The sequence below is a fragment of the Lissotriton vulgaris genome, chromosome 2_1 (genome assembly GCF_964263255.1).
Source record: "Lissotriton vulgaris chromosome 2_1, aLisVul1.2, whole genome shotgun sequence".
NCBI classification, from domain to species: domain Eukaryota; kingdom Metazoa; phylum Chordata; class Amphibia; order Caudata; family Salamandridae; genus Lissotriton; species Lissotriton vulgaris.
The window spans coordinates 1,071,235,994-1,071,247,177 of record NC_141687.1 but is presented as its reverse complement, the minus strand read 5'-3'; positions in this window follow the sequence as shown (position 1 = coordinate 1,071,247,177).

Below are 11,184 nucleotides of genomic sequence, written 5' to 3'. Positions count from 1 at the left end.
AGCGAGCTGTTTTACCAATCACAGTCCTGTAATATCAAATGAAAGGACACCACACAAGTATATATTATAAAAATATATGTATTTATTTCTAAATGAATCCCCAGTACTCTTTATGAGCAAAGGGGCACAAGCGTTCAATCAAAAGCACAGTATAACATACAAAGTTGCACAATTATGGATGAGGGCGGGTGGCCACTCAAACCATATATTAAAAAAATGGTATAAGAGATACCAATCGAACAGTGGTTAGGCCTAGGGCCTAGGGAATCGCTGGGAGCAGTCGGGACAAGCAATGCTGAAGTCTGGAAAAGCCCGCGGGATTCGGGTGCAGCACTTAAAGTGCGGCTTGCACCAATGCAATGTCAATGGTGCGTAAAAGTTACACAAATAGAGTTTAAGGACACTTCCGCTGAACCTAGAAGTTCCAAACTTTAGACATAGACCCTAGAGGTGTGTACCAGTGTGGGAACACCGGCGTTGCAATGTTACCTCACCCACAGGAAGCGGGTGCATAGGGTCGAAGTGGCGTCGGGTTTTGACACGCAGGCTCTTGGTGCTTGAAGCTGAAGATGCTGCAGGCGATGTGAAGGAGAAGTGTCCGGTGGATCCAAGGGTGGATCTGAAGTGGTGAAGACCTGAAAGCAGAGGGGACAATGTTCAAAGTCACTGACCAGTGACCACCGTGGAACCAGATTGGAACCAGGCAAAGTCGGGTGCAAACAGGTGATGGGGTGTTGCTTCTCTCTGCAGCCACGTGGACACGAAGAGGTCAAGGACGTCCAGGAGTAGATCACGAGCTGTCCCACGAAGGCTCTAGCTGATGGCGGTGTCTGCAATTTGATTGAAGCAAACAGGCCTTGGCTAATGCAAGCCACGCAGAAAGTGAAAAAGGCTTATTACTCGAACCAGCAAGGTCAGAGCGGGTGCTCCTTTCTACAGGTGCGAGGGCAAGTCTGGAGCAACCAGACCCGCAGTGTAAATTGTAGGTTTCGTCGCCAAGATGGCCGCTGACCAAGTGGCCGGGATGGCGCGTCGAGTGGCACAAAGCAAAAGGGCCCCAAGCAGATCGTGGAGATGCTGGAGGGCTGATCTTTGGTGCAAATGCTGCTCGGTTGTGGGGCTTCTCGAACCCCAAAGCACAGAGTTGAGGGTGCCTCAGGTGCTGCGCAGTCAGCGTCTCGGGGGTCTTCCAAGATGTCCGGTCCCACGTCTCTCGGTGCCTCCACGGGTCCCTTCTTTGCAGGGACTGTGGATCAGGCTGTGAGAAGTCTGGGAGTCTGGGTCTTGGCAGGCTCTGCACTCGGGCTCCGGCAGGAGGCGGCGGCAAAGCAGACGTCGAGTTGCTGGATTGTGCCTGTGTTCACAGGGTGGCCCCTCCTAGGTCACAAGGGAGATGCTCTTCAGTCTTCTATTCATCAGAATGTCGAAGTCCAGTCGTCTTCTTAGTTTAAAGTTGATTCAGGATGATCTGAGTGCTTTGGCACTGCTCCCATTCTTATACCAATCTTGGGGGCTGGATATCCTGCTAGGTCCCCTCCTATGGGTGGGACCCAGGAAGGGGGTGGTTACACCCCTTTCCCTTTGTCCAGGTCGCGCTGGGGCTGGTGTGCCCCAGAACCGGTTTGACCGGATTATGCAAGGGGAAGCCTTGTGCTCCCCAGGCACTGTCTGGTTTCTTTCAAACCTCCCTGCTACAATCCACTATCTCCTGTCTGGGGTGGTGTGACACCTCCCTGCGACAGGAAAGCCTTTGTCCAGGCCTCCTCTGCTGAGTTTCGGTCAGCAGCAGGAGGTCAGACATGTGTCTGTGGCAGAAGCATCCATTTTGTGGATCTGAGGCTCTTTTAAAAATCAACCGCGTTTTAGCAAAGTAACATGTCGTCTCCCTCTAGAGGGGTGGAATGCTACCCCCGTCACCAGGACTGGCGAGGGGGTAGTATTCCAATTCGTATGACACCTTACACGACATGTTTTGATAAAGCCAAACCAAAGTTAACATATAACCGCGAGGATTATAATGCACTTAATAGTATATGGTTTGGCATTATCCCGGAACAGCTAAGGGAATTGGTCCCGACAGCTGCAGACAGGCTCAGCTCATGCTAGAGTCCCATCTCACATTAAACCACGCACTCTGCCTCCAGGATTGTTAAGGCCTGCCATAGGAGTGGCTTATAGGTTTATATGTGTCCAGTTAGGTTTTAGATATAGGTATACTATATCTAAGCAAGGGGTGATTACACCACCTTGCCCCAGCTGAGTGATCAGCCAGTTGTGTCAATTTTAGATGGCCAGCCAGGGGTGGCAAAAGATATGCTGCAGCCCCTGGTAGGCCTTGGATGCACCTGTGCCCTGGGCACCTATAGTGCTCTGTACAGGGGCTGATAAGGTGACCCAAGCCAATCTAGTTATGCACCTAGGGTACATGGAATCCATTTTACAGAGAGAGCAGATAGCCTGGGACCCTGATTAGCAGGGAACCAGGCCAACTAAGTCGAAAACCAGCTAAACACAAGGCAAAAAATCTGGGGTAACCATAGTCAGGTAGCCACCTTCCTACAATAAGCATTAGAATATTCCCGCCCATGTGCGGGACCCCGGAAACACTATATTATATGTGCCCCATATATATATATATATATATATATATATATATATATATATATACACAATAGCAGCCAAATAACATCAGAGCTGAAATATGCTGTGAAGAATTTCCACCACACATGAATAATAAGCATTAGAAACATGAGAAACAACACCAAAGATTGTTTAGAAACTGTTTTAATGCTCAGAAAGCAGTAGAAATTCTCATAACTCACTGGAAGCATAGAAATCTCCCAGGCTGCATTGCAAACACAGTCTAAAAAGACTGAAAAGCTAACCTGTAGCTGCATAGCAATAAACTGACACTGTGCCTTTAAGGCACCCCTGAACCCCTGTATCCCATCATGCCTCAGGGGTGACAGTTAGGTCAGTTGTTCTTTCCGGCTCCTTCATGAAGGATCCTGGTTACACAGCTCCACTAATTTCTGTTTTCTGACAGAAAATTGCTTCACTTTGAACATCTTTTTCACTTACATTGACATTTTTCAACTAGTCAAGTAAGGAACTGCCTTTTTAAGTCAGTTTAGTGGGCATTTTCAGCTGAAAATGCCTTCACTTTTTGATAAGTGTCCTTCTTGTGGCAACAAGAAAGCAAAATCAGACAACCACGATGTTTGTATCCTCTGTCTGCCTTAAGAACATGATCCAGGCACCTGTCCCCACTGCGAGCACCTGTCAGGAAGAACTCTCAAAGATCAGCATCAGGCTTGGCGCTGAGGAAAGAACCACCGGTGGATCGTTTGGCTTAAAAAAATGCCGTCGACGGTGGGCTCGCCGTCGAAAAGAAGAACCGGTACGTCGACGACGTCGAAGGATCCAATTCCGTCGTCAAGATCCCCTCCGCTGTCGTCAACCGGGCGACGGTCGGTGTTGAGATCAAAAGCCCCTCCGTCGTCGTCATCCAGGCGACGATTGGCGTCGAAGTGTGACCCCTCCGCCGTCGCCCAAGAAGCGGCGTTCGGCGTCGAGGACCAAGACCCCTCGCCATTGACAGTAACCCGTCGATCGGCGTCTGAGATGCTGTCTCTGTCAGTGTCTCGTCGACGCTCGGTGTCGAGGGTGTCCAATACCCCTCTGCCGTCGTCGCACAGGCACTCGACGTCGAGTCAAGGCTCCGTCGACGGCTGGTCATCGCCGTTCAAGGTCGAGGCAGAGAACTCCGTCGTCGGCTGGTCATCGCCGTTCGACGTCGAGAGAAAGGGCTCCGTCGACGGCCGGGCATCGCCGTTCAACGTCGAGACAGAAGACTCCGTCGACGGCTGGTCATCACCGCTCGACGTCGAGAGACCATGGATCTCCCATCGATCGCCGTCGAGGCATTCGAAGTCGAGATTGTTTGACCCACCGACCCCCCCCCCCCAAAGGCGTTCGGCGGTGAGAGAACGCTCGACGTCGAGACATTCCGAAAGAAACTCTGTGATCATGGTAACGGAGTCAGCTTCTCGTCATTCAACTTCACGGTCATCTGGCTCCTCAACTGCATCTTCAAGGTCCAGAAGTCCTGTGCGCAGATCTCCTGTTTGACTGCCAGATCCTTTGGCTGAGCAAGTTAGACTGTCACCTAGATGGTACAAGTCTTTGGACCATTGGCGAGATTCTGGGGCTGCCAAACGTATGCAAGAATGTCAGCCCACAACACAGGTCTCCTCTTCAGAGTCTGGTAGAGGAGATGGACAAGCGTAGTCCTCCCAGGCGCAAATCACCTGTGAGAACACCAACCAGATCTCCCAGAAGATCCCGATCTCCCAGAAGAGAAAAGCCGGTCAGGCCTCGTTCAGAAGATCGGGTCAGATCTCGCTCTCCTAGAAGGGATGAGCGTTCAAAAAGATCGCGGGAGAGGAGGCACAGTGCTCACCGTAGGCGTCGACTAACTCAGTCTACTTCATCTACCTCTTCTACCAGGTCTTCCAAGAGGGATTACTCCCCTACTTTGACGGACAGAAATCCGCATTCAAAGACCGACTAGACAACAACGCCCACAACAGCAAGGAACTATTCAACATCGTCAAAGAGTTTACCAACCCCATTGCCAACTCCAACGACCTCACTCCCTCTCAAATCCTTTGCGACTCCCTAGCTTCATTCTTCCACGACAAAATCGCCGACATCCATAACAGCTCCGACAACCAACCCGGAGACCAATCCACCCAACCTACCTCCGAACCTAAACCCCCCTTGAACATCCTTTGACTGGAACCCAATCTCCACTGAGGACACCATTCGCCTGATGAACTCCATCCACTCAGGATCCCCCACAGACCCATGTCCCCACCACATCTTCAACAAAGCAGACTCCATCATCGCACCCCACCTCCGAGACGTCATCAACTGCTCCCTCAACTCCGCCACCTTCCCGGAAAGCTGGAAACACGCCGAACTCAGCGCCCTTCTGAAAAAACCCACAGCAGACCCCACCGAAGTAAAAAACTACCGCCCCATCTCGCTCCTACCATTCCCGGCCAAAGTCCTTGAGAAAGCCGTCAACAACCAGCTCGCCGCCTTCCTCGAAACCAACAAATCCCTAGACTCCTCACAGTCCGGCTTCCGAGCCAAACACAGCACTGAAACCGCCCTCATCGCAGCAACAGACGACATTCGAACACTACTGGACAACGGAGACACAGTCGCCCTCATCCTCCTTAACCTCTCCGCAGCCTTCGACACAGTCTGCCATAGCACCCTTATACAACGCCTCAACAACATCGGAATCCAAGGGAAAGGACTGGACTGGATCACCTTGTTCCTTGCTGGAAGAACTCAGAGTCCGCCTCCCACCGTTTAAGTCAGAGGCCACCGAAGTCATCTGCGGCGTGCCACAAGGATCATCACTCAGTCCTACCCCCTTCAACGTATACATGAGCCCCCTCGCGGCCATCGCACGCCAACACAACCTCAACATCATCTCCTACGCTGATGACACTCAACTGATCCTCTCACTCACCAAAGACCCTACCACCGCCAAAACTAACCTACATGAAGGGATGCAAGAAGTAGCCGAATGGATGAAGCACAGCCGTCTAAAACTGAACTCGGACAAGACAGAAGTCCTCATCTTAGGTACTTCCCCTTCCACCTGGGACGACTCTTGGTGGCCAGCGGCCCTAGGAAAAGCACCCATCCCAACAGACCACGCACGGAACCTGGGCGCCATCCTGGACTCCTCACTCTCGATGACCAGACAAGTCAACCCTGTTTCATCATCATGCTTCAACATTCTTCGCATGCTCAAAAAAACATTTCGCTGGATCCCCACCGAAACTAGAAAAACGGTCACCCACGCACTGGTTATAAGCCGCCTGGACTACGGAAACACCCTGTACGCCGGTACCACCGCAAAACTTCAGAAAAAACTCCAACGCATCCAAAACGCTTCAGCCAGACTCATACTAGACATTCAGCGCAAAGACCACATTTCTGGGCACCTGAAAGACCTCCACTGGCTCCCCGTCAATAAGAGGATAACGTTCTGCCTCCTCACCCACGCACACAAAGCCCTATACGAACTTGGACCCGAATGCCTCAACTCGCGACTATCCTTCTACACCCCCTCCCGCCAGCTACGTTCTTCCAACCAAGCCCTCGCTGCTGTTCCACGCATCAACAAAACCACCATGGGGGGAAGATCCTTCTCCTACTTAGCGGCTAAAACCTGGAACTCCATTCCCACTCACCTCCGCCTTACTCAAAACCACCTAGCCTTCAGAAAACCGCTTAAAACCTGGATATTCGACAAGTAATTCTCCACCCTTCCTCTAGCGCCTTGAGACCCTCTGGGTATGTAGTGCGCTATATAAATCACTTGACTTGACTTGACTTGACAGTCCTACGTCCAGATCCTCCCCAGTGGATGACATTGGAACTTATCTGGATGTCCTGCAAAGAGGAGCTCAGAAGCTGAGCATTGAAATGTCTGTCCCTCAGGTTACAACGACAGTCATTTTTTAGACTTTACACAAAAAAGCTCTCTCTCGTGCACTGCTGCCTTAAGTCCCGGGGATTATGGATCCTGTCAAAGAGGTTTTCCTAACTCCAGCGGCTATCAGAGTGGTACCAGCCCGCATTCAGAAGAAATACAAACCGGCCTCTTCTGACCCGGTTTTGTAAAATCTGACCCTCCAGCAGACTCTGTAATAGTGGCAGCAGCGAGGAAGACGCACGCAGTTGCCGGTTCCTCTTCAGTCCCACCAGACAAGGACAGCAAATCTCAGGACTCCTGGGGTCGCAAGGTTTGCAATTCAGCTGCCTCTACTCTGAAGGTTTCCAGTGCGGCTGCACTTCTGGGTCGATACGACAGAGCCTTATGGGACTCCATGGAAAGGTTCAAATCCAAACTGCCGAAGGAAGACCAGCAGGATTTTGAATAGACTGTTGCAGAAGGGTGTCTGGTGGCGAATCAAATATCTGAAAGAGACACGTTAGTGATAGATTCCTTACCTTAGAATATCCCCAGGCGTCAGACTGGATCCGGAAACTTTTGCGTAGCAATACCCCTGCGCACCGGTAGGCGTCGTCTGCGGCTCCGCGTCCGTCGTCGGCGTCGTGAGCGCCGGGATGACGTCCTCGGAGTACTTAGACGGCGCCCATGCGCGCTGACGTCAGTTCTTCTTTTTTCCGCGCCAGCTAGCGCAGATCCGGAAGAAGCTCTACCCCCAGTCAATTTTTGACTGAAATTTTTGATCCTTTTGATCTCTCTCTCTCTTTGTCGATTTCTCGACTATCGGTGCCAGGGATGCCCGGGTTCAAGCCTTGCTCGAAGTGCGGCCGACTCATGTCGGTCACGGACCCCCATCGCCGGTGCCTGAAGTGCTTAGGCCTCGACCACGACGATCGATCCTGCTCCGACTGCCGGGCCCTGACGTCGAAGGCTAGGCGGGAGCGGTCCCGCAAGCGTCTCGAGCTGAGGCAGTCGGCCCCGCGCCGCTCCAGGTCCCGGTCCCGGTCCCACGGGAGGTCGAGGGACAGGTCGCGAGGTCGGAGTCATCGACGCTCCGGAAGTGGACACCGATCGTCTGGTTCCAAGTCCTCAGGTAAGAGGCATGAGAGGTCGGAGCGACGTCATCGATGCTCCGACCCGCCCCGACGCTCGCACGATGCGGCCGGGGACTCGGGCGACACCGCCCACGCGGCTCCGCGGGAGTCGCAAGCGTCGCCGCCTGCCCCACACCTTCGGGTCCCTGGGCACGGCGCGACGCCGGAGGTCGAGAGGTACCTCATGGCCATGAGGGCCCTACCTCCTCAGTCGGTTCCCGTGGCGCCTTCGGGCCGATCGGTTCCGTCTGGAGGTCCTTCCGGGTCGGGCGCTTCGGCCCCGACGACGTCAGGTGCTTCGGACCCGGCGCCGCTGGCGACTTCGGTCTCGGCGCAGCAAGACCTCGCTGGATCCGGCTCCGGATCCGGGACCTCGCCGGTCGACCTTACGACCTCGCCGGCGCCGTCCCTTCAGGTGTCGTCCCCGGCAGCCGATGTGGTTGCCGCCCCCAATGTCTCCTGCGGTTCTGCTCAGGCGTCGGGAGGGCGCCGCTGGGCGCCGATTCCGTCGGCCTTTGGAGAATTTTATCTCCACGAGGAGGCCCTGGCTGTTAATCCTGGTCTCCAGGACACAGGTGACGAGGAGAATTGGGAGGGGTCCGAGGACCCTCTGGCACATGATTGCCAGTCACAGCAGGACTGGACATATGAGCTTGGGGAGGCCAGTGGTATTGACACCTCGCCAGACACTGGATTTACATCGCCCCCGACTGTAGCTTCGGAGGCGGGTTCTGCTTACAGCGTAGTGTTGACGAAGGCAGCTAAGGCCTTAAACCTTCAGCTCCCCGTCGCAGCCGTGAGGACTAATCTCCTCACAGAGGTCCTCAAACCGCAGTCAGGCTCCGCGGAGCCCCTCCTGCCGTTCAATGAGGCCTTGTGTGACGTTCTTCTGGGCACTTGGTCCAAGCCCGCCACAGGCCCCCCTGTGGACAGGAACGTGGCCAGACGCTGCCGCCCGGCACCGGGCGACCCATGCTTTTTGTCCACCCATCCCACCCCGAGAGTCTGGTCATCCAGGCCTCAAACTCCCAAACCGCATTCCCGTCGGCCCCGCCCGACAGGGAATCCAAGAGATATGAACAGTTCGGGAAGGTTTTCTCGTCTGTAAGCCTAGGGCTGCGGTCTGTGAACACCGCCTGTCTCTTGGGCCGCTATACCCACACTCTGTGGGACACGGTTGCGGAGGTGCTGCCTAAATGCCCGGAGGAGGTCCAGGCTAAACTCAGCCAAGCCCTTGCGGACGGCCGAGATGCAGCACGCTTTTCTATCCGGTGTGGGCTGGATACAACGGACTCACTGGGCAGGGCGATGGCAACGACGGTGGCGGTTCGACGCCACGCCTGGTTGAGGTCCGCCAACTTCTCGGCCGATGTCCAGGCCACCCTCCTGGACATGCCGTTTGATGGCCGTCGCCTCTTCGGCGACAAGGCAGACCATGCGCTGGAACGTTTCAAGGACTCCAGGGCTACGGCCAAGTCCTTGGGCCTTACGGCCCCACGCCAGCAATCGGGTGCCTTTCGCTCCTTTCGTGGCCACGGAAGGGGCGCCCCACCACGGACCGCCAGCCACACGCCGCAAAATGTCCAGCAGCGCGGTGGCGGACGTGGGAACCGCCGTGGCGGTCGGGGCCCGCGGCGAGGCCAGTCCACACCTCCCTCAGCAGCACCGGCCTCAAAACCTTCCGAGTTTTCAGGCCCATGTGACGCCTGTGGGGGGCAGGGTTCGCCATCACCTCTCCCACTGGCATACAGTCACTTCGGACAGGTGGGTGCTGCAGATTGTCCGAAGGGGCTACTCCCTCCCCTTCGAGGCATCCCCTCCATCCATGCCACCGCAATGCCACCGTGTGTCGGGGGATCACTTGCAACTTCTGCAAGAGGAGGTCTCGGCCCTCTTGGCCAAGAGGGCCATCGAGCGCGTTCCTGGGCCAGAAGTAGGGTGTGGTTGTTACTCCCACTACTTTCTGGTACCCAAGAAGGGCAAAGGGGGCCTACGCCCTATCTTGGACTTGCGGAACGTCAACGGCTTCCTCCGGACGGAGAAGTTCAAGATGCTCACTTTGGCTCAGGTCCTGGCTGCCCTGGACCCAGGAGACTGGATGGTAGCGTTGGACCTGCAGGACGCCTATTTCCACATCCCCGTCCTGCCGGCCCACCGGCGTTACCTGCGGTTCACGGTAGGCCAAGAGCACTTTCAGTTTACCGTGCTCCCCTTCGGCCTTACCAGCGCCCCACGGGTGTTCACGAAGGTGATGGCGGTGGTCGCAGCTCATCTGCGCAGGCAGGGGGTATCAGTCTTCCCCTACCTCGACGACTGGTTGTTGAAGGCGGGCTCGCCCCAGACAGTCGTCAGCCACCTCCAGACTACGGCCGACCTCCTGCACCTGCTGGGGTTCTCCATCAATGTGCCGAAGTCACACCTGTGTCCCTCTCAAAAGCTCCTCTTCATCGGAGCGGTTCTCGACTCGGCGCAGTTTCGGGTTTATCCACCCGAGCAGCGGGTTCGGGATATTCAGGCTCTGGTTCCCATCTTCCAGCCGTTATCCCGAGTCTCGGTCAGGTTGACGCTCCGGCTTCTGGGACTGATGGCCTCCTGCATCCTTCTGGTGCGTCACGCCAGGTGGCGGATGCGGGCTCTGCAGTGGGACCTGAAGTTTCAGTGGGCCCAGCATCAGGGCAACCTGTCCGATCATGTCCTGATCTCGGAGGGCACTGCGAGACAACTGCAGTGGTGGCTCACGGACCGCGACTGGGTCAGTGGCAGATCCCTCTCCCTACCCCACCCGGAGCACGTAGTTGTGATGGACGCGTCCCTCCAGGGCTGGGGGGGCCACATGGGAGAGGCGGAGATCAGAGGCCTCTGGTCTCCGGCGGAGTCCCGGCTCCATATCAACTTGCTGGAGCTCCGGGCGATTCGTCTTGCACTGAAGGCATTCCTCCCCTCTGTCCGGGGACGTGTAGTGCAAGTGTTCACCGACAACACCACCGCCATGTGGTACTGCAACAAACAGGGCGGGGTGGGGTCGTGGACCCTTTGCCAGGAGGCTCTGCGCCTATGGCAATGGCTGGAACATCAGGACGTGATCCTGGTGGTTCAACACCTGGCAGGCTCTCTGAATGCCAGGGCGGACGAACTCAGCCGTCGGTGCATGATGGATCACGAATGGCGTCTGAACTCGGACGTGGCGCAAGGTCTCTTTCAGCAGTGGGGAGAGCCTTGGTTAGATCTATTCGCCACAGAAGAGAACGCGCAATGTCATCAGTTCTGCGCGTTGGAATTTCCAGGCCGGCACTCGCTCGGAGACGCTTTTCGTCGCGAGTGGAGCTGCGGTCTGTTGTACGCCTTTCCGCCTATACCACTTCTGCCCAGAGTGCTGAAGATCAGGCGCGACCGGGCCCAGGTTATCCTTGTGACTCCGGACTGGGCTCGAAGATACTGGTATCCCGAGCTACTCAGCATGTCAGTCGATCCCCCGATTCGTCTGCCTCTTCGGGAGGACCTTCTGTCGCAGCAGCAGGGGACGGTCCTGCACCCGAACCTGTCCAGTCT